Genomic DNA, 25,938 nt, shown 5'->3' with positions numbered 1-25,938 from the left:
TTCTAAATTAAAGATTATTGAGTCAAAATGGACTCTCCAGGGGGAAACAGAGCACTGACACATCGCCAACTGATGATACAGCAACACTAGTTTACCATTTACTGAGAACTTATGTGCCAGGCATCTGATGATGTGGGCTACCTCCATCATCTCAGGGAAGCCCACTAATAACAGCCTGTGGAGAAGGTACCACTATCATCCCCATTTTACAGACGTAACTTCCCTAAAGTCACTCACAAGTAAGTGGCTGAGTCAGGATGCAGAGCCACGTCCATTTGACTGCAGAGCCAATACTCTCGCTACCAGGCCCCCCTGGGGAATCCCTTGCCTCACAGACACATCAGTTTGAGAAGCACAAGAATAAGAAAGGTCCAAACTCCTTGCCCCACCTTCGAGCTCCACCTGTCGTCATCTCTAGCCTCCAGACACGCTGACCTCTTATAAGCTGCAGGAAGCCATTTGGAGCCACCAGAACATGACAAGCTGTTTCATTTCTCTCTTTCTTTTCACAAGCTCCTTGCTTTCCTGGAATCCCAGCCCAGCCATCTGGCAACCTTCAGTTCATCCTCCAGGATATGACTTAAGAGTCTCCTCCACCAGGAGGCCTTCCCTGACTCACCAAGGGGAGCTCGCTAACACGCCCTCCTCGGCGGCCTCTCCGTGCCAGGCATATTCCGCTCCCATCGCTTTGGGTCACCGTCTGTCTCCCCTGCTGCACCAATACCCTCTGCGCCAGCCACAGCTTTTTCACCTCTGTGTCGCTACCACCCTGCAAAGAACCTGCCTACACTCCCCTCCTCCATTTTGCTGTGAGAGTCGAGATAGAGGAAAGCTAGTGTTTTGGTGCAAACACTGAAGAAGTCTGAGGAAACAGTTCATCAGAAAGTATGGAACAATGGGGTTCGTCTACCAGCTTTACAATCGTTTGCATTTTGTAACTCACTCAGCCCTGCTGGGACTGTGGAAGTTGCTGGTGGAGAAAGGGGAGGCTGACTGTCAGCCAGAGGCCCCCAAGAGACCGCTCGAACCTCATCTTGCCCTCAGCGCCTGCCGAACATGTTCCATTTACTGGATGACCCCACAGGATCCTTGAGATCCCAGGCTACAGAGAAGCAGGACCTTTGACAGTCTTGCTCAGTACTCTGTCCTTACCACTTAGAAAAGCACTTGACACATAGAAGGCCCTCAAGAAATGTTAGTTGATCTAACAACTTTTGTTTGAAGAAATGACGTTTTAGAATTATTGTGGTAGGAAAAATGTTGGTGAGGATATGGAGCAACCGGAACCCTCACAGAGGGCTCGTGGAAGCACACGATGGTACAACCATGTTGGAAACCTGTTTGCACGCCTCTACTAAACCTGGGCACATGACCAAGGAATTCCGATCCTAGGGGCGTACCCAACAGAAATACATCCATATTTTCACCAAAACGCATGTATGATGTTCATAGCAGCATGCTTCATAATAGCCAAAAATGAGAAACTACCCAAATGCCCATCAGAAGTAGAGTAATAAACAAATTGGGATCTATTCACACAATGGGGCGCCATAACGGGGAGTGAGCCGTCTACAACAACGGGCGACAATGCACATGGAGCTCACAGTCGACGATGAGTCAAAGAAGCCTGACTCAAATGAGTACATTCGGCGTGGCTCCTTCTACCGAAGTGCAAAAACAGGTGAGGCTAACCTATTCTGTTAGAAGTCAGAGAGGGGCGCCAAGACTGGAAGGGGTCACGACGGGGCTCTGGGGGCTGATAATGTTTGTTCTGATTGCTCGTGCGTGTTCAATTTGTGACGTTTGACCTACGCATGTGTGAGATCATAGAAAATATCTATATTGGTCTCTGCTCTGGTTCCTGGCACAGAGCTCCTAAAACCCTTGTAAATTCCTAACTGACAGAGCACTGGGAGCATCTTTTGCTCTAATGAAGCAACTCTGGGTGGGTCCTGGATGGGGCCTGGTCACCAGAAAGACCAAGCCATGATTAGAAACTTAGAACTTTCAGCCTCATTCCCCATCGCCCAGAGAGGAGAGAGGGACCAGAAATGGAGTTAGTAATTGATCATGCCTACATGAGGAAACCCCCAAAAAATCCCAATAGTGTGGGGTTCAGAGAGCTTCCGGGTTGGAGACCACATCCAGGCCGGGAGGGTGACACACCCCAACTGCACAGGGACCGAGGCTGCTGCGCTCAGGACCCTCCCAGACCTCGCTCTATGTATCTCTTCGTCTGGCTGCTCATCTCTCTCATATTCTTTAATAAACTAGTAAATGTAAGTGTTCCTCTGAGTTCTGTGAGCTGCCCTAGCAAATTAACGGAACCCAAGGTAGGGGTCTCTGGAACCTCCGATCCGTAGCCACTGGTCAGAAGCACAAGCGATAACCTAGGTTTGTGACTGGTGTCTGAAGTGTATGTGTGTGGGAGTTGAGGGCAGTCTTGATTTTTTTGTTTTTTGTTTTTTGTTTTTTTGAGGAAGATTAGCTCTGAGCTAACTGCTGCCAATCCTCTTCTTTTTGCTGAGGAAGACTGGCCCTGAGCTAACATCCGTGCCCATCTTCCTCTACTTTATACGTGGGACGCCTACCACAGCATGGCTTACCAAGAGGTGCCATGTCTGCACCCGGGATCTGCGTGGCAGACACGAGGCCGCCGAGAAGCAGAATGTGCGAACTTAACCGCTGCGCCACTGGGTAGGCCCCTGGGGGGGCAGTCTTGTAGGGCTGAGCCCATCACCTGTGGGATCTGACACTGTCTCCAGGTAGACAGTGAATTGCTTGTTGTGGGGGAAAAACCTCCAGGCATTTGGTCACCAGAAGAGTCACACTGAAGTTTTTCTTATAAAAGTGAAGGGGCCTCACAGGAAAGAAACACAGTAGGGAAGAACTGGGGTTTTCCCTACATAGGAAGGAAAAAACTGAGTTTTTCCATTTTAGCGTGTTTCTGTAATACTTTCAATTAGTGCACTAGGCATTAAAAGTCACCTCAGGTTTAGGGGTTTACTCTTTCGCCATTTGAGAAGCTGGCTTTTTCTTTTCTTTTGCTCTTCTGTTCCCAACATTCAGGAGGGCAGCGCCACCGTGTGGTCGCACCTGCACCATGCTCCAGTCTGCGAGGACTGAGACCCGGCTGCCCGCCATTCGAACACCGTGCCTCTCTCCAAATAGCCGAAGTCAAACATGAAATAGTAAAGAGATCATTTCATAGCTAAAAGTTTTCAACAAATCAACTCCTGAGAGCAATTTGGTAACTTTCGCCTCTGATCAATTTTTTTTTTTAAGATTGTATTTTTTTCTTTTTCTCCCCAAATTCCCCGGGTACATAGTTGTGTATTTTCAGTTGTGGGTCCTTCTAGTTGTGGCATGTCGGACGCCGCCTCAGCGTGGCCTGACGAGCAGTGCCATGTCGGCGCCCAGGACCCGAACCGGCGAAACCCTGGGCCGCAGAAGCGGAGAGCAGGAAACTAACCACTCGGTCACGGGGCCAGCCCCCTCATTTTTCTTTTATTAACTTTTATTAACTTATTCTAGCTCGAATCCTGTACTCTTTCTGGTTATCTGGTACTGATCTCTGAGTCAAAAAGGTTTGCAAAGCCCTTGAAGGGGTCAAGGCAGCATGGCATCAGAAGGTGGTCGTTTCCGTGTGATCCTCAGATATATGGAACTCAGGTTCAGAGACCAGGACGGGTGAGTTTATAAGTCCCAGGTTTACAAGAGCTCAGTCAAAGGGAACCTCTTGAGTTTTACTTTCCACCAAAGTACTTCATGCACTGACAGCTTCTACCACACCTTTGCCCCTTCTCTCTCTCGGTCAAATTAGGAAATGGCAGGGCCGGGGGGGGGGACTGGAGCCGGGGGTTATGGGTTGCACCTCCACTCTTCCCCATCTGGTTCTCCCGCACAGGAGAGAGCGTCCCCGTGGCTCCTGCTGGGGAAGACAGCCCCCACCCCTACCTCGAGGCAGGACCACCGGCAGCAGCCGCCCGGTGTCCCAGCCTCATCCTGCCGGCGCCCTGGCAGCCCCCGCACCTGCTGCACGAGCTGCCTCAGGGACCCCTGGGAACTGTTTCTATAAAGGTTAGGTGCAAGCATCCATCATACTTTTACAGCTTCACTTAGCAAATTTCTGAGGCGGAAGCTGGAACTGGTTTTATGGTATGCAAACCGACCTGGGGGTGGTGGGAGAGCCCGGCTGAGAAGGCCCTCGCGCTGGGCGGAAAGCGGGACCGGACGGCTTCGCCCACGTCGGGCCGCCTGCCCAGCGTCTACTCCCGGAGGGGGGCGATGCCCTTCCTGCTCGCTGCGCCCAGGAGTGGTGGAGTGCAGGGTAAGGACTGAGAGAGTGTTTATAAAATACCAGGCACCTAACGGACCCTCAGTGAATGAGTTTCCTCCTTCCTTTAAGACAGGCACCCTATCGTGTTTTAGAATCTCAATAGGGCCCAACATATAATTTAGCAGAGAGTAAGTCCTTGGAGAAGGCTTATTGATTTGAGACCTGGATTCCCCTGTATAGCAGCCCCTCAGGCTGGAACCAGACACCCCATAGACTTGGGGCCCAAAAGTAGTTGAGCATTAACAGAGCAGGAGGTATTTTCTCTTGACTTTGCCCTTTTCTTGCCTGGAGGCCACACCCACATACTGGCTGTTCTGGACAACCTGGCTTCCTGCTTCGCCTGCCCAGTGTTGGCTGTGTGGCCACCAGCTGGGCTGTTCTGTTGCTTCCTGCTACATCTTTGCTGCTTCTCATTAACACCTGTGCCAGGTGGGGGTCCGTGCACCCTCAGTCTCAGCACCTTACACCCACCCCATGGCACCCTGTTCCACCCTCAGGTCCTCCCTGGGCATGCCCAGTCTGCTTGCCGTCCTTGGCCTGGTCTTCTTCCCCAACAGCCGAACTGTCCAGAGTCTTTCAAAAGCCTTTTTTTTTTTAAGCTTCAAAATAAACTTGTTTAAATTTAAGATGCATGAGTGTACTTGAATTCCTTCTATAAACCTCCGTAACATTTTCTCTCTCCTGTGAAATTTATGACATTCCGCCTCTGATTGGTTATCTGTGCATTTGTCTTAACCTTTTTGTTTTTTACTGAGGTACAATTGACATATAACATATTAGTTTCAGATATACAACATAATGATATGATATTTGTATATCTTGCAAAATGATCACCACACTGTCTGGTTAACATCTGTCACTGTATGTGGTTACAAATTTTTTTCTTGTGATGAGAACCTTTAAATCTACTCTCTTAGTAAGTTTCAAATTGCAATCCAGGATTGTTGACTATAGTCATCATGCTGTACATTACATCCTCGTCTCTTTTTTAGAAGTTTGTCCCTTTTGACTCCCTTCATCCATTTACCCCAACCCCCACCTCCCACCTCTGGCAACCACCAATCTGTTCTCTGCATCTATGAGCTTGGTTTTTTGGTTTTGTTTCTGTGTTTTTTGGACTCCACATATAAGTAAAATCATACTGTATTTGTCTTTCTCTGTCTGACTTATTTCACTTAGGATAATGCCCTCAAGGTCCATCTATGTTGTCACCAATGGTAATATCAAAAGCCTTGATTTATTTGAGGAAATGACTTTTTCTTAAGCGCACAGCTATTTACTTAATGAAAAATACAAACTTTCGCATTGGAAACCAACGGCTGTCTGTGTAGGTTGTACTTCTGATGTGGAATTATGTTTTAAGTGTTTATAACAGGTTAATTTGTTTTTAAATGTACTTCCCAAACCCCCAAACTCAGAAACTGCTGATACTGAAGAGTTCATTTGTTCCTAAAACAAACCTAAGTTTTTATTCCACCAGTGGGAAACTGACCCTCTGTTTTATGATGTCCTTAAATGTTTGCAATAAAAATATAGTTAACCAGAGTACATAAATGACCTGTTTGTTTAAGGATTTAGTGCCTCCCTTGAACAACAAACCATATTGCTCAGTTGAGAAACACCCTCTTGTTAAGGGACATTGGAATATGTCTCTGTGTCTAAACGGTATCCAAGGACAAGATCTCCAGTGTTAGATCAAAAAATGTTATTGTAAATTGGACTGAATTTTAAAGAACTGATTTTGTGTTCTAGGCTTGTGAGTTGTTCTCTTTTCCTCCAAAAAAGCAGAAAGCACAGCCCTGCTGTGGAGCCTGGCGGCAGGACAGCACGGTCACCCTGGCAATAAAGCCTTCAACCGCAGCACAGCAGGGAGGAGGGCCGCGGCTCCAAACCAAAGTTAAAAGCTGCCTGTTGAACTTCTGCTCCTTTCACCCCAGGAATTTCTCTATAGCAAAACAAACCACTAAAAATACAAGGCAAGCTTGTTTGATGGCAAAGGGCCTCCTCCGCCTTCTGGCTGATGGAATGCGGATCCCTGTGAGGATGGGAGCTTAGATTGGAGGAAAGAAGGAATTTCCTCTGCTGTGTGGCCTAGAAACTGCAGGGGTGGGCCGGGGACAGTCCTGAAAGGAGACCCGGGCTGACTTTCATTGTTAACACTCTGAATGGTGTCGCTGTTCAGAGCACTGGTATCATCTAATACTGGCCTTCCTTGCTGGTGCTGACATATTGCAAATGAGGAATTTAATCGGTCAGATTGGAATCCCGAAGTGGCAACGCGTTAGTCCAAATCTTGCTGGATGCGTTCCTCACACTTGGGATTTTATTTCTTAATAATCCTCATTTGTATGGAGAGAAATTTTTATTGGTGGATTGGTTATTTTATGGCTTTACGGATCTTCAGCGGTGACCGTGTATTTGATTGACATGCATCCACGCAGGAAGCGAGCTGTCTTCCTTTGCTCAGGCTGCCGTAACAGCGCCGTAGACTGGAGAGGTTAAACAACAGAAATTTATTTTCTCACAGTCCTGGGGGCTAGAAGTCTGAGATCAATGTGTCATTGACAGGGCTGATTCCTTCGGAGGGCGGTGAGGGGAGGATGGGTTCCAGGCCTCTCGTTGACTTGTGGGTGGCCGTCTTCTCCCTGTGTCTTCACATTTCCCTTTCTCAGTCACACTGGATTAGGGCCTGCCCTAATAACCTCACTTTAACTTAATTATCTCTTTGGAGACCCTAACCCCAGATCCAGTCTCGTTCTGAGGTACTGGGGGTTAGGACTTCAACACGTAGATTTGGGGGGACACAAATCAGCCCATGACAAGAGTGTAATACAAAGTTCATGAACATAGGCTCTAACGGCCAACTTAAAGATTTGCTTTTTGGATAAGCAAAGCCTGCCATGTGGGGACTGTCTTTGCATTTGTACACAGGTGTAGGCTGGCCTCTACAAATAAATTGTCCTTTCTGTGCCTTTATTCCCCAAAGAACCTCCCTCCAAAAAACAGTGATTATACTCTCACTGATGGTTGTAATATTGGCATTTGGTCTCTTGGGCCCAGGGAAGACAATCTCAATGTCTCCGGTCACAAATGTCCAGAGTGGGCCAGGAGAACACTGCAGTCCATGATAGTTGTCCCCACTCTCCCTGAGAGATGCATACCTGGCTGTCCTCCACCTGTCCAGGCCTCTCTTGGCATCCATGGTATACTCCTCCCACTGTGGAGGTCTGCCTATGGCTACCTTGAGGCGCTCTGGGGTGACCCACAGCCAAAGCAGCTCTGTGAAGCTGTCCCTGGTCTGATCAAGTTCGATTCCATGCTCATGATCTGATTAGGTTGCCCTTGACAATGTATATGAGACGTTAACCACTGTCCATTTCGAGCCACTGGGTTAGAGAGACAGACCTGCGTGCCACTTAGTTACTTTATTGATATGGGTGTACTTCCTAGAGATTCTGGATTCACTGGGTCAGTCAAAGTAAATGAATGCAGCTCTTGGTTGCTTGATTAAAATCTGGCCTCAATAGTGGTCTGTACTGGTTGACATTGAGGTGACACCAAAACTTCCCTGGTATAATGTAGAGTAAAGAATACAAAGGCTGGACCTTGAGGATGGGTATGGGAGAAGACCAATCAGGCACCCACCCAGTAGCAGTTCAGCAGGTTAATGGCATTGACATCATGGAGGGGGCAGCATATATATTCAGTCATTATTCAGCATAGAGATTTGCCTTCACTCCCTGCAGTGCCTCTGCCAGCAACACCATCCATGCTTGGACTTTCAGAAAGCCTTATTCACTGTCATGGTATACACAACATACTGTACTCCTAAGCGAGCAACACGTTTTACAGCAAAGGAAGTCTAGCACTGGCGTCAAACCCCTGGAATTCACTGATCTTTCTATGTGCCTCGTCGCCCGGAAACAGCCTGCCTGATATAACGGTGCAGTGACTTAGTCAACACTGCATAACTGTGCCAGCAGGGAGACAACACCCTGTAAGATTGGGATGCTATCCTACAGGATGCTTTATGGATTTTGAACAGTTCCTCCCATAGACAGAATTCACAGCTCCAGAAATCAAAAGGTTCCCCTCTCTATTACTTTTAACAACTTACTTGTGTTTGGCTTCTGTTCTACCACCTTTAGGGGCCTGATACCCAAGGGTGAAACGCTTCCATGAGGAAGCACGATTGGTTCTACTGAACTGGAAATTGAGACTTCCCCGCAGCCATTTTGGGCCCCTCCAGCTCCTGAGCCACAGACAAAGAGAGGTTACTATACTGTCTGGGAAGATTGATCCTGGTTGTCAAGGTGAAATAGGGTCACTCCTACACAATGGGGGCAGGGAGGAGCATATCTAGAACTCAGGGGCTTCATGGACACCCCTTCGTGCATCCACACCTTGTAGTTAAATTTAATGGAAGACTACAACAACCTAATAAAGGCAGAAAAATCAGGGAATCAGACTCTATGGGAGTGAAGGTCTTTTTGTTTCCCACCAGAAAAAGGCCTCTTCTCTGCTAAGGTGCTGGCTGAGGGTAGAGGAGATGTGGAACAGGTAGGGAAGAAGGAAGTTATAAATACAAACACAGCTCTGTAAATATGACAGAAATAAAGAGTGTAACAGATATGCATGTCCTCTTCCTTACTTGTTACGGCTTTGTATACATTAACCAATTATTTCCTTTTCCCCTTTCCTTTTCCCCTCCTATTTCGTATAAAGAATGTTGGTGGTGGTTAACTTTAAATTTTACTCTTCAGGTCACACAATATCCAGGTGCAGTTGTGACTGAGCTAGAGGAGAAATTAACATCACTCAGAGACAGATAAGGGGAATGATAGGACTTTTTGTCTCCTCTTTTTTGGGCATCTTCATTGGAATGAAAAATGGTTGTACTATGTGTGTACAAGTGTATACCACAAGTGTGTGTACAAGTTATATCAAGTGTTATATTGTTATTATTGTATGGAAATTAAGCATGGGTGGAATGGTGATAGTGATATTGAACCATCCTTGCATTTCCTAAATAAAATCCATTTGGTCATAATGGTCCCGATTCTTTTAATGTGCTGCTGGACTCCATGTGCTAATATATTGTTTAGGATTTTTGCATCAATATTTATAACTAAAATAAGTAATATTTGTATAATTTTTATTAAGCTTTGGAATTAATGATGTATTACCTTAGTTAAAATAATTTGGAGATTTCCCCTCTTTTTCTGTTCCCTGGAACCATATCCGAATAATCTCCGTAAAGATTTGTTAGAATTTTTTGTGAAACCATCTAAGTCTGATCCTTTGAGGGAAGCTAGTAGCTCTTTGAAAACTTTCTGAATTTCTTTTTGAGAAATATCTGTTTATATTTTCTCTCTTCTAGGACCCTTTTGATAAATAACATTTTCCTAGAAAATTACCCAGCTTTTCAAATCTGTTTTTTATGAACGATGAGTAGATTACATCCTCATCTTTCCTCCTTCCTTCTCTCAACTCTGCCACCAAATTTTTGTTTTATTCTTGGTTCTATGTTAAATATATTCAACATTCACTACCTTTCTTTTACTAAGATTCACTCAGTTATCCCTGCTTGACTCAAGTTCATCCTCTAGCAATTTCTTCAAGAAGAGCTCATGAGAACAGTATTTCCTCATATCATGCATGTTCAAAATTGTCTATGGTTTAGAGAATGAAAAGATAAGCCACAGACTTTGGAAAAAATATTTGCAAAACATGTGTCTGATAAAAGAATTTTATCCAAAAGTACAAAGAACTCTTAAAATTCAACAGTAAGGAAACAAATGACCCAATTAGAAAATGGGCAAAAGATCTGAACAGCCACTTCATGAAAGAAGACATACAGGTGGCAAATAAGTGTATGAAAAGATGCTCGACATCATATGTCATTAGGGAATTTAAAATTAAAACAGTGGGATACCATTACACACTTATTAGATGGCTAAAAATCCAAAACACTGGCAAAAAATACTGGCAAAGATGTGGAACTACAGGAACTTTCACTCACTGCTGGTGAGAACACAAAATGGTACACCCACGTTGGAAAACAATTTGGCGGTTTCTTACAAAACTAGACGTAGGCTTACCATACAATCCAGCAGTTTCACTCCTAGGTATTTACATACCCAAGTGAGTTGAAAACTCATGTTCAGACAAAAACCTGCACATGAATGTCCATAGCAGCTTTATTCACAATTGCCAAAAATTAGAAGCAACCAAGATGTCCTTCAAAAAGTGAACGGATAAGCAAAATGTGGTGCTTCCACGCAATGGAATATTATTCAGGAATAAAAAGAAATGAGCTGTCAAGCCACGAAAAGACATGGAGGAAACTTAAACGCATATTGCTAAGTGAAAGAAGTCAGTCTGAAAAGGCTACATACTGTATGATTCCAACTATATGATATTTTGGAAACATAAAAACTATTGAGACAGTAAAAAGATCAGTGGTTGCCAGGAGGAGGGGGGAAGAAGGAGGGAAAACTGTCCATGGCCTTTTTATAAAATCCTGACTCATGTTTCCGTTCCTTGAGTACCTCGCAACCTCTCTTCTGGCATTTGAAGTGGGTCTGTAGACATCCAAGATTAGCCTGATCTTTACCCCCTTGTAGGTGACTTGACCTTTTTCTTGGCTGCTCAAAAAATTCTTTTTATTTTTTTCAAGTGAAAGCTGGATTTATTAGACACAAAACAGGATTGCTCTAACAATGGTTTTGTTGCATCCTGACCTCTCTGATATCAGAGGTCATGTGCATATGTTGCATTTTACCTGCTAACACTTCTTTATTTGGGGCTGGGTTCCCAAGAATTCTCCAGTAGGCTTGATGGGATTATTATTAACACTAGGAGACCTATAGAAGGATCCTCTAACAGTATCACAAGAAAAATCTTTTGAAAATTCCCTAAAACTACCCTTATTGGGAATGTCAATTAGATAAACAGAGCCACTTGTGTGCTTTGGGGGGTATACAGCCAGGGCAAGAATCAAGGCTGGCTCTTTCTTTTCGATCAATTCGTTGCACACTAAAGTTCAAATTTCTCTCAAAGTTGCACAGAAGATCTCCCTTTGGGAAAAAAAAAGGCTCCATAAAGTGTCCCTGAAAATATTTTTTTATTGTAAAACTAGTCCAATTTGAATGTGGTTCTCTGATTTAGATGTGGTTCTCAAACCTAAATTTGCCTCAGAATGACCCAGTAAATTTACAACAGTAAATCCTTTCTTTTTTTCTTGTTTTTGTGTTGTCTTGTTTTGTTTTTTGGGGGTGTTTTCTAAGCAATTTTATTGGGATTATAATAGTTTACAACATTATATAATTTTGGGTGTACATTATTGTTTATCAATTCCTGAATACATCAAAAAATTCTTTATTTTTAAAATTCAATAACTTGATCAGGTTTCCCTGGCATATAGCTTTCCAATATATAGATTCAAGTCTCTTTTATCTCAGGAAAACTTCCCTGAATTACATATTTAAATATATGTCCTATGAATTGTTTTGGGTCTCTTCCTCAGAGATTCTAACTATGTGTATATTGGATCTCCTTTGCATGTCATATATTATATATACATATATTATATATATATAGTTTCTCTCCTATTCTTTTTAGCTCTACCTTCATTTCCACTTCATATATTCACTTTCTCATTTCTATCCTTTATGTCCTTTACAGTGTTTTTCACAGTGTCTCTTCTCCTTGATGCTCCTTCCAATTTCATTTTCATTTCTCTAAAGTTTGTGATGTTTTTCTTCCATTTCTCTCTGAAATTCAGCCACTCTCCTTTCGTCTGCTCCTGTTGTCCCAAGATCTCTTTTCTCAGCTCTTGCATTTCTGCCTTATTATCTTCCTTCATCAGGATGATTGCTTAATTAATTTTTTAATTCATAGCAAAATGTTTAGTCACAGTTTTCCACTGGTCCATGGCAAATTTTTTTCTGGTGTGTATTCTTCATCTCTTAGTGGATTTTACTGCCGTTTTCCACATTTTTTTCTTTCGGTATATCTTAGTGCTGCACTAGTTACTTTTTTAGACTCATCATTGAGTGGGTTGGATTTTCCTGGGCCAACTGTCTGCACAGTTTTCTTCCCAGCAGCACAACCCAAAGGCTCTCTCCTCGGCTGCTTCTTCTAAATAAGGCTCAACCGTGAGATTCTTTGTGGAACCCCAACCCTTCTCCCTCCATGAACAGACAGTGAATAGAATAATGCCCCCAGCCCTGCTCCCTCCAGTTCCTGCTTCTTGTTATACCCCAAGGATACGCCAGGATGGTCCTATTGTTACTGCCTACAAACATAGATTCTTTACCAACCACACAAGAGGAGCCAGATAAAAACTGGAACACCAAGCTTATGGCAAGGAAAAGGTTTTTATTTCAGATGACATCAGCCGGGAGATGAGAGTGAGCCCTCAAATTTGTCTCGTTTCATCTTGTCTCCCAGAAAGAGGGGAGGCAAGCGGTTTTAGAGGTCTGTGAGGAATGTGACTGCTTGTAGATGGTGGGGGGAGTCAGTGGCCTGGCTGGTTGGAGCTTTGCCACCAGCCTGCATTTGGCCTGGGGAGGAGGAGGAGGAGATGATAAGGAATCCAGGTGGTTGTCCTTGGCCGTGTCTGTCTCCATGGTGGAAGGGGATTCTGGAGCCAGGGAACCAGGGAGTAAGAGGGAAAGAGTGCTTTGGTTTTAACCCCACATATGCTGGGTTTAATGTAGGGGAACTGATATCAGGGCCAGCATCAATTCCCCCATATTTTATGTTCATTTCTCAATCTTGAGGGATTTGGGGTAACAACCAGTCTAGGTACTTCCTGCTGAATTGGGGCATAGGTTGTTTCACCTCATTGAATCAGTCTTTTAATAAGGCGGTGATGCAGGTGTACTCCCAAAGTTAGGCCTGTATCATGTAAGAAAGTAGCCAGGTATTTAATAAGAAGCATTTTTAGAGAAACAAAAAGAAATAAACAAGGTTAATGGTTGGAGCAAATTATTAATTGTTTCCTGAGCCCAGGGGACAGTCAATTAAGATTCCCAGAAGTCAGAGTCAAAGCATTTTTTGTAGCTTGAAATGTCTCTGATGGTGTCATTGGGCCCTCAGGTACCTTTTTTTATGAGTGGCTCACACAGCAGCAGGCAGGAATCTCTCCTAGGTTTACATCAAGTCCTCCAGCTTCAGTTTTTAAGGCTTCAGGAAAAAGGGCAGGTTTAGTTCTCAATAATTCCAAATGAAAATGATGGGGGAAAAAATGGAAATCATTAGTTTGGAGATTTGTTATTTCAGATATTTCAGGAGACTAGAAGAATTTAGGATCCAGTCCAGTTTACAGATATAAAACCAAAACCTCAAAGACAATTAATGGAACCAGAATCTAATATTCATGAATGTGTATTACAGTCTCTATTGAAACATAATTTTTTTCTCTAAAATCACCCTCAGTTTCACCAAGCACAGCCAAATTAAGGCTAACTGGGTTGTAAAATAAGTTTAGTTTTAATAAATTTGTCTCAATTATTTACATAAGTACAGCAAGAATAGTAATTGACTTTATAGGCTCTTTTAAATATGCTTTGCTGGAACTTTTTATAAGGAATCTCAGATTGAACTTTAAAGGCCTCTCAAGGCCAGGCAAGCCAGACCAAGAACTTGTTATCAGATTTCACCTGCAATACCTACAGATTTGGGTGAATTCCTCTCTTTTGAGGTCCCCAAAATATCCTTGGGTTCCTTGTACCTGCCAGAGGGAGTGACATTTTTGACTCAACCTTACCAGGTCACTGGTAACCCATAAGCAAGAAAACCCATAAGCAAGGTACCAGGCCAATATTTCCAAGTGGCTTTATTCCAGAGAGTCAACCTTCATTTCTCAAAAACTGTCTTGTTGTATCCAAGCCTGCATGTTTTTCTCAAATACGATGTTCCAATGAAAGCCTTGGTAACATAACCGGTATTTCCAGTTGTGTCCTGTTATAAGAACAGATTCTTATTGAACTTATGTAAACAACTATATAGGCATGAAAATAAGAATACTTACTCACCAGGAGTTTTTAAATTCTCGAGAGATCAAATAGAGAGAAAAAGATAAATGTTTTAATTTTGTTTACAAATGTATAATTTCACCAAATTTCTATAAGTTATAGTTAGCATAAGAGAAAAAAGGAAAAGATTTCCTTAAATCTGAGAAAACAAAACACAAAACATTAAAAAATCAGCAATATTTTAAAGAAGTCATAAAAATTACAATTATTCTCATCAGTTTATTTAGTCCTGTGTAATTGGTTCTTGATTTTAATCTTCTGTCAGCAGTTTCATGAGGTCATCAGTTTTTCCGTTAGAGTTCTGCAATTTCTTACCCAGTTTAGCTTTACGATCTGAAAGTTTATCAGAAACCTGGATTCTAGAGTAAACGCCAGAGTCCTTTCCATGAATTTTTTTGAAGATGAAACATATTTGCAAAAACGTCAGAGTAAAATAACTGTCTGTAAATAATAAAATATTTTAAAATCGCAATTAACAAAGAAACTTGGCTATTTTTGTGACACATAACATTCCAAGATAACAACCAGAATCGTGGCTGACAATCAGAACAGATCAGAATTTTAGTAACATTATATAATTTTTTAAACATTTATGTTAATAATATTTACTCACATAATACCATTTAAGAAGGTTTATCATTACTCATTTGACAATGCTTCCCATGTAATTTAACACACCAAATAAGCCTAATTCATTTAGTATTTTTTCTTAGAGGAAGAGAGAAAATTCCTCTGAGAGTCTCAGGGGCCCTCTGAAAATCCCCAGAGAAACCTCTCCTCCTCTTCCAGGTCAAAAGAAATCTTCTACTCAGGACTTGAATCTTTTCATGAGGGAGGAGATTGTCAAAAATATTAAAAGGTTTAAGACCTGTTCAGACTAGGAAACAATGTTTACTGAGAAACCATGTTCAGGTATCTATTTAAAGTGACAGCAGAAACAGCCAAGGGAAAACAGAGTTAAAATAGAAAAAAAAAAAAAAAAAAAAAAAAAACCTTTCATAATTTTTTATCAAGAGCAGATAAAAAGTTTAGGAAAGTTATCTTTTTAAGAAAGAGAAGACTGAGTTTGAATTTTGTACCAGTTTACTTTTGACGTTAAAACTTATTTACTTAATTAAATTTTTTTTAAATCTCAGCCAATTTGAACATATATAAAGCTCTTCCGGGTTTTACCCTTATAAACCTTTTGTCACTTACTTTTCTACATTTAGAATTTGTCCCAGGTTTTCTTTTTTCCCTTCTAGTACGTCAGGACAAATTTATCTCTTTTTTTTAACCCAACATGGAAAAATACTTTTATTTTTTATATCTTTTTACTGAAAACATATATTTTACTTTCCTTGTATACAAAGGTTTTTTTCCTTATTAATTTTTAGTAGTTTTAATTACATATATTAATTAGAATCTTTAACCCTTAGAAACCTTAATTTCAAAGTAAAAACCAAGTAAGCAATTATAAACTTTTTTTATATTAGCATTCTATAGTTTGACAAACTACAAATACCTTTTATAATTTTTAGAAATATGTTACTTTATAGTAATAAAATACAAGATGTGTTCATCAATAGACTCAAACACTTTAGTTCCCCTGTAATAAGAAGCCAAAAGTAGATAAACTTAGACATGTTCCAAAATAATGTTTGTGTTCCAGCCTCTCCAAAAATGACCCAGATATTCAACAAGTTTTGTTATTTAACTTAACTTAGTAAAACTCTAAAGTTTTAAGTTGCCAAAAAGATTTTGGGAGCTGTTTTTTTAAGTACACAGACCATAAAACATAATTATTGTACTTTAAAAGCCTTACCCAGCTTTAACAATTATGCTTTTTTTTTTTTTTTTTTGAGGAAGCCTGGCCCTGAGCCAACATCCGTGCCCATCTTCCTCTACTTTCTACGTGGGATGCCTACCACAGCATGGCATGCCAAGTGGTGCCATGTCCACACCCGGGATCCGAACCAGCGAACCCCGGGCCATAGAGAAATGGAACGTGTGCACTTAACTGCTGTACCACCAGGCCGGCCCCTAAAAATTATGTTTTAATTACTCTTAAAAATTTCATGTGACATTAAAACAGTTAACCATCATCTTAAGTTGTTTTAAGTACTTACATCACAACACGTAATTATTGTTAAAAAGTTTCTCCAAAAACCTTTGTCCTTTACATTGATTTAGTTTACCTGTTCTCAACAGTTATATTTACAAAAACCTCATGAGACATTAAACAAAATCAGCTATTATTCTAAGTCATTACTCTTGCTGACAAATTTTGTAAGAGGGATGACATGAGCTCATTTGACTAGTAAACCCAGGCTGTATGTCTGCGTCATATCCAATGCTGATAACTCGAAGGACATGTCTATTTTAAATCAAACCAGCAAACTTAAACAGGCTTTTATTTACCAAAGATCATTTTATATCATGTTAAATAACTTTATCTTTTAGAAGTTTCTGCATATTAATCAAAGACTGCATTTCATTATGAGATATTTTTAATCCTCTCTTTTAAGGGTGACCCCTAAGGTAGACTGATCTGAAACAGAGGTTCCCCAGAATGGCCATTACAATTCCAAATTGTCTCAAAAGTTTACTTATTTTCACTTGCTTAATTTTAGATCAGGAATTTTGGGGGAGTTGAAGTGGGGAAGCTCAGTTAGAGAACAGAGAGAAGCAGCAGATTTGGCTTCAGCCGCTGGCACGTTTAATTAGTTAATTATTTTCTCTTAAAGAGGCAGTAAAGTATTTCTGATTTTATTTAGAAGCCTCAAAAGATTAAAACAGGCTTCCTGTTGTTGTAGCTGGCTTTTTCCAATTATGTACATCAGTTTGGTTAAACTCATGTTGCCCCATTTTGGCCATTTTAAGTGAGATCTCCTCTAGTATGTTTAATTAACAGAGCCTGAAGAGTAGATTTACATGCACTTACAATATCAGGCAGGCAAAAGTTTCCTAAATGAGACATAATGTTTGTCCCCACAACATAATCTAGAATACAATCAGGCAAAAGAGATATAATCATTTTATATAAAGCCCATTTAAATATACCAATTTTTACAAATCTTTATCTTAATTTTTCCAACTCTTATATTTCTAATTATAACTTATATTAGAATTCCATTCAAAAGTTTTGGTGTTACAATATTATGTAGGGAAAGCATTCTCAGCTAGACATAACATTTATTCCAAAAAAAAATTCAGGCAAAGTTGACATAACCTCTTCGTATAATATTAGCTTAAGTACTGTAGTCTCTATAGTCTTATCAACCTGAGCAGCCTAACTTTGCCCCAAACAACTGCTGGTCAGGTTTCCCACTGTGATTTCTGCCTCTTGACTTTTTAAAATTTTTCAAACTGGGGTGAATAGAACAGGTTTGTCTGATGTCCTTTAATGTTGGGGGTCCCATGGGGGGGTCCCTTTAGCCCACCCAACCTTAGGCAGTGTTTTAATAAAGCCTTTGTTTTAACTTTATTTATGTCTGTTCCATTTAACCCATTTTCCTTTTTAATAACTAGTTAAAGATTTTCGTCTTGTTGGGATGAGTCCTGTGACTCATTCAGTTTTGACTTCTCTTTGTTAATGTTTTCATTAGCATCTGTAAGACCATGAGAAGAAGGTGAGACCCCAAGTTTGATTAAGTTTTTAAGACTAGTCATTGTATTTTCCTTTTAATTTGGTCTTTTCATAGGTACCAATAAAACAGTTGTCTAGGGGCCACCCTGTGGCCAAGTGGTTAAGCTCACGCGCTCTGCTTCGGCAGCCCAGGGTTTCACCAGTTCTGATCCTGGGCGCAGACATGGCACCGCTCGTCAGGCCATGTTGACACAGCATCCCACATGCCACAACTAGAAGGACACACAGCTAAAATATACAACTATGTACTGGGGAGATTTGGGGAGAAAAAGCAAAAAAAAAAAATTTTTTAATCAAACAGCTGTTTATGACGAGAGCTCCCTAAAAACTTTCCAACGTAAAGATCCATTGTTTGGCCATTTTTCTCTCTGGAGTTTAAAGAATATTGTGGCTATGCAGTATTACAAAAGAAAATTCTCTCTTTTTTTTTTTTCTGCTTTATCTCCCCAAACCCCCCATACGTAGTTGTATATCTTAGTTGTGGGTCCTTCTAGTTGTGGCATGTGGGAAGCTGCCTCAACGTGACCTGACGAGCAGCGCCATGTCCGCGCCCAGGATCCGAACCCTGGGCTGCCAGAGCAGAGCACGCAAACTTAACCTCTCAGCCACAGGGCCGGCCCCAAAAATTATCTCTTTTAAGCATTGGCTTATAACTATAATTAGACCATCTACTCAGAATCAACTCCACTGGGCTCTGCTTGGGGACAGACAGCATGTTTCCCATTCCAATACACAGAGACAGACAGACACGCAGATCCAGACTCAGGAAAGCCAGACATCAGTGAATCGATTCCAAGATTGAGGGTAGAAAGTCCTACAACTATTCCCACTCTGAATCTGCTCCCCAATGGCCCCTCTACGAATAGAAAGGACCCCAGATGGCCGCTTCATGAAGGAAAAGGACCCCAGATGGCCCCTCGAGAAGGAAAAGGACCCCAGATGGCCCCTCCATGAAGGAAAAGGACCCCAGATGGCCGCTCCATGAAGGAAAAGGACCCCAGATGGCCCTTCCGTGAAGGAAAAGGACCCCAGATAGCCCCTCGAGAAGGAAAAGGACCCCAGATGGCCCCTCCATGAAGGAAAAGGACCCCAGATGGTCCCTCCACGAAGGAAAAGGACCCCGTATGGCCCCCCCGTGAATGGAAAGGACCCCAGATGGCCCCTCCGTGAAGGAAAAGGACTCCAGATGGCCCCTCTGTGAAGGAAAAGGACCCCAGATGGCCCCTCCATGAATGGAAAGAACCACCGATGGCCCCTCCATGAATGGAAAGGACCCCAGATGGCCCCTCCGTGAATGGAAGGGACCCCAGAGGAAGGGAAGGAAGTTCATGGGGGCCCCCAAGGCAATTTACCCTATTTCAGAGTCCATTGACTCCTCAGAACGAACAACAAAGAAACAAACAAATCTAGAGACTATTTCTTTGCCATAAGAAAATGTACCTATGGTCACGGTTCTGGGCCAGACAGAAAGTACTGGGGACAGTCTCTAGGGCAAATCACCCAGGCAGCTGCTGGACTGCTTCCTGGGAAATTCCAGTGGGCCCAGGGCTGCGCAGCCACAGGCGAGAGCCTCCTGGCTGGCTCGCCAGATTGTTATCGCCTACAGACATAGGTTCTTCACCTGCCACACAAGATGGGCCAGATAAAAACTGGAACGCCAGGCTTATTGCAATGAAAGGGTTTTTATTTTAGATGACATCAGCCGGGAGATGAGAGTGAGCCTTCAAACTTGTCTTGTTTCACCTTATCTCCCCAAAAGAGGGGAGGTGAGGGGTTTTAAAGGTTTGTGAGGAATGTGGCTGCTTGTAGATGGGGTGGGGGCGGGGGGAGTCAGTGGCCTTGCTGGTTGGAGCTTTCCTACCAGCCTGCGTTGGGCCTTGGGAGGCTGTTTGCAGGAAGGAGGAGGAGATGACAAGGAACCCAGGTGCTTGTCCTTGGCTGTGTCTGTCTCCATGGTGGAAGTGGATTCTGGAACCAGGGAACCAGGGAGTGAGCAGGGAAACAGTGCTTTGGTTTTAACCCCACATATGCTGGGTTTGATGTAGGGGAACTGATATCAGGGCCATTGTCACTATCACCTCCAGGAAGTGTTTCAGACTTTCAGAAGGCTGCAGCCCCATCACCCTCCTGCCATGTTTCCTACTTCCTTTCTTCTAATCACAGTTTCTACCTATTCACAGCTGGGATTTTGACGTTTCTTTGAACAGGGATTTTCCATGGTTTTTTCATTCTCTTTATTTCTTTTATATGATTTCCAAGCAAAGAGTTTGAAGCTGACTTATGCAGACATGTTTGCATTGGAAGTCCCTTTTGGAGATTTGAGGATGTTAAAACAGAATTGCCAGCAGCTGTGGTTATGTCCTCAGGGAGAAGTGGGTCTGAGAGAATGATGCCAACACGTAGAGAAAGATAGAGAGAGTCCTAACAGCATTTGCGTTGCTTCCAGGAGTCTCAAAGATCATCTCCACCCTTGTCCTTCACAAGGTTTTGGTTTTATGAGTCAATAAATTCTCTTTTTTGTTTCTGTCACTCCGAACAGGGAGTTCTGACTAGTACAGGAGGTGGCCATGCGCTCGGTAATCATCTCCTTGTGTGCTTGGTCTCTCCGGGTCCCACTGCCCCAGTCTGACACCTAATGTAAAGTGGCTGTTGTCCCCCAGTAGGAGCAAAAAATAGGTCACCTACTATGGACTGGCATCACACATGCCAGGAGGTGAGAAACTGTCGACATTTGAAGCCTCACATCCTTCATCTCACCCAGCACATCAAGTCCAACCTGCACACCACGTCCCCTTTTTCCCACCATGTTCTCTCTGCCCTGCATTCCTGTTCCACCTGGACCTCATTGCCAGGCCTGGCTGCTGCTCCCAAGCCTGCATCGAAGCTCTCAGAGCGGTCATTGGTCAGTGGTGCTGAACCCACAGAAAAGGCATTTTAGGGCTAGAAGGGCTTATTATAAAATGACAAGATTCAATCTCCTGGAAAATATAACAATTGTAAAATTATATATATATTATATATATAATATATTGACATATATAATATATTGACATGTATATGTGTGTGTGTATATATATATATAATATATTGACATATATAAAACCCTGCTCCTAGTAATTAAATTTCACACAGTCTACTTAAGCGTACCTGGAACATATACTAAATTGACCAAGTAACAGGCTGTAAGGCAAGTCTCAACAAATTTCAAGGAAGGAATATCATACAGATTGACTAAAATGCAGTTAGTAAGGTGCCATCAACAAGCAGAGAAATTTAAACATTCCTGTACATTTGCAAATTTAAATCCCAGATCTAACGTCTTACGGATCAAAGAAAAAAATCATAACAAAAATTTAAAATATGTAGAATTGAACAATATTGCAAATATTACACATCAAAAATTACAGGATGCAGCAAAAGTAGAACATAAGAGAAAATTTATATTCTCACATCTTTATATTAGAAAAGCATAAAGACTAAAGAGCCTTCTTTAAAGGTTAGGAAAAAAACAGAATAACCAAAAAAAAGTGGAAAGTAGATAGGAAAGCTGAGAACTAAGATTAATTAAATAGAAAACAAAGACACAATAGAGACTACCAACAAAGCCAAGAGTTGTATCTTTGAAATTGATATTATCTGAAAACACTGATCAAGAAAAAAAATGGAGATAAAAACGTAACGGAACTCCAGATACAGCAGAGATTAAAAAGTAAATAAAATACTGTAAACAACATTGGGCCAATATATTTGAAAATGTAAACAGAATGGACAAATTTCTAGAAAAAATATAACTTTCCATCATCGCTAATCATCAGGGAAATGCAAATCAAAACTACACTAAGATATCACCTTACACCCGTTAGATTGGCAAAAACATCCAAAACCAAGAACGACAAATGTTGGAGAGGTTGTGGAGAAAAAGGAACCCTCATACACTGTTGGTGAGAATGCAAACTGGTACAGCCACTATGGAAAACAGTATGGAGATTTCTCAAAAAGTTAAAAATAGAAATACCCTATGACCCAGCCATCCCATTACTGGGTATCTATCCTAAGAACCTGAAATCAGAAATCCCAAGAGTCCCTGGCACCCCTATGTTCATCGCAGCATTATTTACAATAGCCAAGACGTGGAACCAACCTACATGCCCAGAAACTGATGATTGGATAAAGAAGATGTGGTATATATACACAATGGAATACTACTCAGCCATAAAAAAAGACAAAATTGGCCCATTCGCAGCAATGTGGATGGACCTCGAGGGTATTATGTTAAGCGAAATAAGCCAGTCAGAGAAAGACGAACTCTATATGACTCCACTCATAGGTGGAAGTTAATATATTGACAAGGAGATCTGATCGGTGGTTACCAGGGAAAAGGGGGGGTGGGGGGAGGGCACAAAGGGGGAAGTGGTGTACCCACAACATGACTAACAAAAATGTACAACTGAAATCTCACAAGGTTGTAATCTATCATAACATTAATAAAAATATATATATATATAACTTTCCAGAAGTTACTAAATAAGAAATAGAAATCCTGAATAATTTGTAACAGCAAAATTTTGAAAGCAACCTAAATGAGCGTCAGAAGGAAAACTGAGGCGCAGAGTTGGGGCCGGGGGTATGGTGGAGCCAAAGAACGGAGCACTGTTGTGGTTTTATTTGGAAGTGAAGATATATCTACACACATCAACATGGATAAATCTCACAAACAAAATGTTGGTGAATAAAAGCAATTTGTAGAATGATTTATAAGGAGGATATTATTTATTTTAAGTTCAGAGACACACAAAGTAATGCTAGCCATTGGTAATGGGCAACTACGTAAAAAATTAAAATACAAAAACTAGAGAACCACATTCATTAACTTCAGGGTGGTTGTTACCTAGGGAGCGAAAGGGACAGGGTGCAATTGGAGAGGGGTACAAGGGTGTCGTTAAGTGTGTGTGTCTCTCTTTAAAAATACATACGGGGGCCAGCCCCATGGCCGAGTAGTTAAGTTCACACGCTCTGCTTCAGTGGCCCGGGGTTTCACTGGTTCAGATCCTGGGCACAAACATGGCACCGCTCATCAAGCCACGCTGAGGCGGCGTCCCACATGCCACAACTAGAAGGACCCACAACTAAAATACACAACTATGTACTGGGGGGCTTTGGGGAGAAGAAGGAAAAAGAATAGAGGAAGATTGGCACAGATGTTAGCTCAGGGCTAATCTTCAGAAAAAAAAGCAAACATATGGTCAAATAGTAAGATCTATGAAAGCTAGATGCTGGGTATAGAGGTCGTGAATTGTTGGGTTTTTAAAATCTTTTTCTCTACATTTTTCGGTAGATTTGAAATATCTCATAATATTAAGTTTTTAATTAAACAAAAAAAAAAAACAGGATATGAAGTCAGGAAGTGAAGACAATGCAAAGGGCATCTCTTAAAGAGTTTTGCTCTGAAAGGAGGCAAAGAAGCCAGGACGTCACAGAAGTCGTGCATGTCGGACAGAGTGGGCATCTAAGATGGTTCAGAAGGGACAGAGAACTCGTGTGTGCAGAGGAGAGGTAAGTGGGAATAAGTGCGTGGGTGTAGGCTCCACGGCCTGTGACAGGAGCAGAGAGCAGGCCCCTGTAGCAGGATGGAAGGCGAGGTGCACGGGTGTAGATGGAAGCACGGTGGTTTGGTGTACCTGAAGGTGGGACAGTGAATGAGTCTACTTAGCTGCTGTGACACCAAATCTTTTTTTTTTTTTAAAGATTGGCACCTGGGCTAACAACTGTTGCCAATCTTTTTTTGGTTTTTTTGGTTTTTTTTTTTTTTCTGCTTTATCGCCCCAAGCCCCCCCTGTACGCAGTTGTATATCTTAGTTGCAGGTCCTTCTAGTTGTGGGATGACACCAAATCTTGGTGGTTTAACACCACAAAGTGTATTTCTCACTCACATCACAGTCCAACGCAGGACAAGTTTCTTCATGGAGTCACACAGGAGTCCAGGCTCCTTCCATCCCCAGCTCTGCTGTCCATCAGGGCCTCCTCAGAGACTTCCTCAGCATCCCTCCCACCTGGCTAGCTGAGGAGCAGAGAGAAAGAATGAGAAGGACCAGGTATGACACGTGATGGCCAGGCCGAGATGCACACTGCTTCAGAAGCAGTGCAGGACAGACCCCAGTCCATTGCCCAACCCACCTGCAAAGGAGGCTGGGAAGTGAAGTCCCCATGTGTCCTCAGAGGAGATGGGGTTCGTGAACATCCAGGCGGCCTCCACCACAGAGCAAGAGGAGAGCTCTCATCAGATTGCTGCCATTTTCTCAGTGAAATGGGAAGCGAGGTCATGGGCTGAAAGTGAGGCACGATCAAGAGAGGAGAAGGTAAGGATTTCGGAGAGACGGGGAGAGGATTGATGACTAGAATCTGTAGGAATGCCGGGCAGTGCTGGGGCTTCCCTTGAAACTGGTCACAATTTTAAAGTCAGACAGACCATCATGTGGTGGCGTTTTGTTGTAACTGGTGTTATTTCCTATGGTGTGGCCATCCTCAGCTGCTGACATACAGGAATAGAGTAAGAGGGAAAAAGAATCTAACCAGGGTTGAGGTTTTGCCTGGCGAGAAAGACAGGGAAAGAGGGGCAAGGGAATTCATGGTATAAAAGGATTATAATTATAATTTTAATTATAATTACCTCGATTTTGCTGAGAAGGGCAGTGAGAACATGGCACTCACTGTCACAAAAGAGTGAAAGGGCCACAGGAGCCCCTGTGATGTCCTCGAGAGATGAGCTCGCCCAAATGGCAGTGTCCAGTCAAGGAAACCTTGAGGAAACTTTTGAACCACTGGACCTTGTAGAATTTGCTAGAAAGCAGTCATGTTCATGCAGGAAGCTGGGCCCTCTGCAGAAGAGTCCAGCGTGGCGGTCCCACCATTGGTGGGAGGTGTCCATGGTTGGCATGCGGGTTTCATTTTCCAGGAGGTTGGAGAGTTGGCTGCAATAGCTGTGGGAAGTAGATTATTTTTCTCCTTTAGTTTGTAAAGGAGAACATGCTGGGTGCATCAAAGGTTACTGGCAGTGAGTAGAGAAGGATCTGAAGGAAGCCGAGGAAAAGCTGAAAATCCCTGAGAGCAGCCAGATATCTACTGAAGTCAAAAGAAAAACTGAGCAGGTGGCATCATTCGTGAAGAAGAATGTTCCAGCGACCGGGGGGGTTTTCAGAGGCTTTCTGCTTGGTATGGCATCCTAAGGAGGACACTTCTACTTCCAATGTTCCCGAGTGGGTTTTTTCTCAACCCATCTTTCATCAGAACATGTGGGTTGTTCCTTCTGACCAGGAGCCTCTCTGCTCCATCATGAGACGTTGAGTGTCTCCCCCTCCTCTTCTCCCGAGCCTTCCTCCCCACAGTGGAGAAGCCGAATGGCTTTCCATAGGCACCTGTCGGTACGGGTTAGCTCACATGGCCCTGACGTGAGCTTGATGGTGATGGAAGAGACGACAGACGTTCAGTTCTTCTCCCAGGTTGCTCCTCACTTGGCTAATCTCCCCCTACATAAAATACTGAGCAAAACTGCTGCAAGATGGCTCACCGGGGGAGGTTGAGCAGATCCTCAAAGGCTGTCCCAAACTGCTGATTTGGAAAAGAAATAGCAAGTGCATAGACACCTGGTTGTTGTGTGCTGCATGGAGAGGAACAGAATGCATTTATTTGCCTTGAAGTATGAAATATTTTGGTATCTTGAGGTCTACTTTCCTTTTCAGGTGGTTTTAGATTACAGAAGGGGAGCTATTTATACCTGTTATTATTATCCTGACCAAAATGGCAACATAAGCACTATGCTGAAAAGTCTGAATATAGCGTGCATTTATGCTACAGGTGTGTGCTGCTCTGAAGATCTTGTATTTGGTGGAAGGTTTTTAGGGAAACCAACTGACAGCAATATACCATCCGAT

The 25,938-nt window shown here is 42.5% G+C and overlaps 1 pseudogene; it reads left to right on the top strand.

Moving 5' to 3' along the window:
• Positions 1–1,587: 1,587 nt before the first annotated feature.
• LOC124247200 (FUN14 domain-containing protein 2-like) lies at positions 1,588–25,233 on the top strand (annotated as a pseudogene).
• The last annotated feature ends 705 nt before the right edge of the window (positions 25,234–25,938 follow it).

Source organism: Equus quagga, chromosome 11, assembly GCF_021613505.1.
Source record: "Equus quagga isolate Etosha38 chromosome 11, UCLA_HA_Equagga_1.0, whole genome shotgun sequence".
Lineage (NCBI taxonomy): Eukaryota > Metazoa > Chordata > Mammalia > Perissodactyla > Equidae > Equus > Equus quagga.
The sequence above is the reverse complement of the archived record's forward strand: the minus strand, read 5'-3'. Positions and strand labels throughout refer to the sequence as shown.